The following is a 6,048-nucleotide window of genomic DNA, read 5'->3' on the forward strand; positions in this document are numbered from 1 at the left end:
TATTGAGATCAACGGTTTTCCAAGCAACTGATACTTTGAAAATTCATCATAATTATTAAATATTGTCTGTGGTTAAGAAAAATGGTGTTTGATGTGTCTTCACAAGAGTTTAATCATATTGCTTTAATTAATTTTTTTCCTGTCAAAACATGAAACAAAAATGTTTACGATCAGCAATGGTTAACAGCTATCGTATGCACATTTCTTCTACAAAACACAGATGAAAAAATAATTATGAAAACATCTCACTTGGGCAGGAAAAGGAATGAACGTTGCCAGTAATACCATATTATTAACTTTCATTTTCAAGGGAAGGCTTCCATTAATGGTCTGAGAGAGAGAGAGAGAGAGAGAGAGAGAGAGAGAGAGAGAGAGAGAGAGAGAGAGAGAGAGAGAGATGCTGGGGTGGGGGTGGGGGGATTATGAATGGGTTTCTGTTTAGAAAATTCATTTTGAATTAATGAAGCTTTCATGTTACTAAGATCCTTGAACGAATGCTTCGTGTTGATAGCGAATATTATGGTGTTACAAACAGGAGCCTAAATTACATTTCAAATTTCCGTTGGAAAATATTTTATTATAGAGAAACATAGAAACATTTCTAGTTACCCAGCGACCAAATAAAGCTATCTACTATAAACTGACAATAAAGAACATCCAAGCATAACTTGATAATAATCCTTTACTAGCAGCGACTCTAATCAAGGCCTACGCTCTAAGCCTCTGGAATGCTATCGAGAGGATGAAAAATGACTGAGCAGGGACTGAGAATGTCTACGGATGTTTCATGTCATGTTTCGCACACTATTCCATCTATTGCAATATTAAATTAATTTTCTTGAGCATACACACACACACACATATATATATACATATATATATATACATACATATATATATATACATATATATATTTATATTTATACATATATGTATGTATATTACTAAAAGGACCTCATTCAAACTGGATGGTATCTAATGGAGTTTGAATGAGGTCCTTTTAGTAATTCTACTAATGCACAGAACAATTGTGTATGTGATAAATTTAATGTATGTATATATATATAATTTTCTTGAATATGTATACATATATACACATATATATATATATTTATATTTATACATATATGTATGTATATATATATATTTATATTTATACATATAGCATGTATATATATATATATATATATATATATATATATATATATATATATATATATATATAGTATATATACATGGGTGTGTGTTTGTGTGTACCACATGGGTTTACCAAAGATTTCGGTATGGGGTTTGTATATTCAAAAAGTTTGCTTTTAATCGTCCATTGAATGTACTGCAATTTTGCTTTGTACTGAATTTTGCAGGGAACACATAGTCCATTACGAACATAAGAAAATGGAAAGGCGGCAAGAAATAATTAGGCTACCAATGAGTCGGCGTTTAGGATGCGCAGGTGCCTGAGTAAATGAGTGGCTGACTAATATATGTAAGGTACGTGTGAATGAGGAACGGTTCCTAAAGAGTGGGGAAGACAAGTTATTTTTTATAGATCGAAAAGCAGTGATACGGAGTTTAAGGCTTATGTCCCTTAATTTAAAACTTAATGGTCTTCGAAAGAGCAGGATATCTATGTAAATTGCGAGCATTAGATGTATTAAGGCTGAAAGAGGTGAAAGAAGTGTCACGTCAATGGTTCTGGTTTAATGCGCAGTGACTGAAGCTTTTATTGGTATAAACATCTGCGCCAAGTGTTTGCGAAGTTATGTCAAGTATTTCAGGGTAACATAGGATAAAAATGGAAATTACTAAGCTAATTGCAAATGGTATTATGGTTATTTTGGAGGATTCAAAATTACTTCTATATAGTTGAAAATGTTTATCAAGGTTTGTGAACAGAAAGCTTTGACCTTAATATAAAAAAAAAAAGTCCTTTACAATAGAAAATAACGCTGACAAAATAATTCATATAAATTTTTTTTCAATCTTAATGCGAAGAACTGGAATTACCGTTTTTTTCTCTTTTTTGAACCAGAAATAAGATAATTGTGGGCAGTAAATGTTCACCGGGAAGCTGAGATTTCTCTCGAAGTTTAAACGAATCAGGGTAAGGGAGGATTGAAACGAGAATAACCCAGTATCATAAAACAATACGAAATAGCTCACAATATTTCATTATTTCTCGAAATGTGTACACACCCAATAGTAACAAACCAAAAAGACCATTACCTCATAAAGTAAGCCTTTGCATAGAGTTCAATATCCGTATGCGAAAAGGTGAAACAAACCCAGCTATATCAACACGGCTACTGTAAGAACCAGTGTAGTCAAATTTTAAAGTACACTGGTGATATGAAAAGAATAAAGCCTTATATTCTTTGGAAATACTTATGGACTCCATCATAATCATTACTTCAAAAAAGTCGTTCCGAACACGTCTGGATTCAGATCCACCAAGTGATAATTGAAACTGGTTATGTGATGACTCTCTCTCTCTCTCTCTCTCTCTCTCTCTCTCTCTCTCTCTCTCTCTATATATATATATATATATATATATATATATATATGTGTGTGTGTGTGTGTGTGTGTGTATACATATGCATATACATTCATCTATATATATATATGTATATATATGTATACATATGTATATACATGTATATAAATACAGTATATATATATATATATATATATATATATATATATATATATATATATATATATATATATATATATATATATATAAATATATATATATATATATATATATATATATATATATATATATATATATATATTAACTTTATCACATACACAATTGTTCTGTGCATTAGTAGAATTACTAAAAGGACCTCATTCAAACTGGATGGTATCTAATGGAGTTTTTATTCAAAAAGTTACAAGCTTTCTTGGACAAACAGTCCACATTATCAAGTATCCGTATACTGTATGTGTGTGTGTGTGTCTTATCAATGGACTCCAAGTAAGACCTCTATCACGTGTAGCCTTAGACGATTAAAAAAAATTTGAGCTGTATATTTATAACAGTTTTCCTTGCAACCCTCTCAGCTTGAGAGTGGAAAGATAAAGCAGGAATTTCACTGTTGACTTATCTACTCAGGTGATTGTCTGATTTCGAAGTCCACGCTATAATGGCTGAGTATTATTAGTCATTGTGAAATCACTTCCTGGCCTCATTTAGAAAATATTGGTCTAAGGCATTATGCACCCCTGCCAGCCCAAGTACCGAATAAAGGGAAGAGAAGAGTACAGGGTTGACGTCCAGTCGTCTTAAAATGTCGAATGTCTATATATATATATATATATATATATATATATATATATTACTAACAGGACCTCATTCAAAAAGTTACAAGCTTTCTAGGACAAACAGTCCTCATTATCAAGTAGTCCAGCTGTATTTATATCTGTGTGCTGGGTACTTTAATCCTATAATTGCCTTCTTCCTCCTGTGTGACCTCCCCGCCTCGCGCCCCTGGTCTTTCTCTGCCCGCATCTTCGTCCAGGTGTTCGTGTCCCGTGTGTCCTCTTGCGTTTTTCTTTTGTTTCCTTGTTATTGTGGAGTGTACAATTTTTCTTGATATGCTGTCTTCAAAGCAGTTTCCGGTGTTCTCTGCCATTGCGTTGTTAGCGCATGTTATGAAGACGTTCTCTACAACCAGTCTGGCCATTTTGTTGTTGTTCCTGTACAGAAAACTCATACTTTCCCAGTCTATTTTGTGGTAATTTTCCCAGCAATGTTTGGCAACTGCCGACGTCTGATTATAATGTCTTGTGTTCTGCATGTGTTGTTTGCTTCGCTCTTTACAGGATTTGCCAGTTTCACACAGGAGGAGGAAGGCAATTATAGGATTAAAGTACCCGGCACACAGATATAAATACAGCTGGACTACGCGTCTGGTTATTGTACGGATACTTGATAATGATGACTGTCCTAGAAAGCTTGTAACTTTTTTTGAATAAATATTTCCACTAGATACCATCCAGTTTGAACGAGGTCCTGTTAGTAATTGTAGCCTACTAATGCACAGAAAATTGTGTTGTGATAAAGTTAATATATATATATATATATATATATATATATATATATATATATATATATATATATATATATATATATATATATATATATATATATATATATATATATATATATATATATATATATATATATATATGTGTGTGTGTGTGTGTGTGTGTATACATATATATGTGTGCGTGTGTCTTTTACTGTAATACCACAGTATAATATGAAAATAAAAAGGCCCATAAAACACTAGTGGAACATTGCAACCATATATTTCGAGCACTTCCTTCTGTGCCCCTGTTCACTGGTAAAATATGGACAGATGAAATGTTACAAGACTATATAAAGAGTGTGTATATATATATATATATATATATATATATATATATATATACACACATATATATACATATATATATATATATAAACAAAATCCACGAAGGAAAGAGAAACACTGGAGTCCTGCAAGGCCTTTCGACTGGCGTCCTTTACTTAGACTGAAGAAATATAAAAGTAAGTTTACAAAGAAAGCTCAAATAAATGAGTGATGGGGATTTCAAAGGAAAAAAAACATGTACCTGGAATCCAACACAATTGAAGAATTAGTAGAACTGCCAAAACAGGGTTAAATATTTAAGAGGTTTTACAAAGGATTAGGATCAATCGTTCAGAAGCAGGGACAGGACAATTAAGAGATTGTCCTGTCCCTGCTTCTGACTGAATCACGAAAATAGGGAACGTGATGAATATGTAAATATTCATCACGTTCCGTATTTTCATGATTCAGTTACACACACACACACACACACACACACACACACACACACACACACACACACACATATATATATATATATATATATATATATATATATATATATATATATATATATATATATAAAACATAAAACTTACAATAACCCATGCCAGTTTAGCGTACTGTATTTGGACACGAAGAGAGAGAGAGAGAGAGAGAGAGAGAGAGAGAGAGAGAGAGAGATTGACTTCGAACACTCCGCTTTTTCCTGGATTGTTCCAAGAGTATGGTAGGTCAGCGGTCTTAATTCCTTTAAAAGTTAAAAATTGTTTTCAGTTTAATAAAGACCATAGGTACTGTTTTGAATGCACAACACTGATGCAAATGAAAACGAAGAGGAAAACATAGATCCAAAGAGGTATAATTATATGACAGCGTAGGAAGATATTGACTTTAAAAGAATGTTTATGAGATAAAGCTAGGCCCACAGTTATTGTTGTACAGTAAGTGGTCGAAAATACTCGTCGATAAAAGATAAGAAGTACTGCTCAAATTGGGCGTAGGAATGTCTTTTTCATCATCCTAATGAATAATATTACAATACACCTCCGTCATTATTATAATGAATTAGCGCGTTTCCAGTTTTTTTTCTGAACTCAGGAGGATCGGAAACCAGGATAATACCCAAAGTGAGAGTAATGAACGATAAAGAATATACTAGAAGACCCAGAAGACGGAGTGGTCTGAAGACAGACTGAATGACGTAGTGCATGCAGGGACAGAAGTTCTTTTATAATTGTCATTATAGAATTTATGAATTCTGCTGAACGGTCTTGCTAGGGTCAATGACCGTTGTTCTATACCGCTTTTCCCTAAAACCAATGTATTTTAGGAAAATATTAAATAAAACTTATTTTCCCTAAAGCGGAAAAATAAATGCGCATGTTTGTCACGTGGATACTTGCTACTGTGACCACGTGCATGTATAATTATTAATGAATTACGTCATTTTACTCACGAACTGATGCAGCAAGTAGCTCTATTTTTCACGTGAAGGTAAACTAGGGTAACTTTGAATTCTCGAGTACTATTGCAAATCCCGAGTTAAAAGACCGCGAAAGCTATATGCTTGATTTTAAACTTTTCATGTTCGGAATGATCTTGATGAAAATACGTTAGTTCTGCCGTTATGCACTCAATTTCTTGTTTTGAAACGATTTTATATATATTAAAAACACATTTGTAT

This window comes from Macrobrachium rosenbergii, chromosome 20, assembly GCF_040412425.1.
Source record: "Macrobrachium rosenbergii isolate ZJJX-2024 chromosome 20, ASM4041242v1, whole genome shotgun sequence".
Classification (NCBI taxonomy): Eukaryota; Metazoa; Arthropoda; class Malacostraca; order Decapoda; family Palaemonidae; genus Macrobrachium; species Macrobrachium rosenbergii.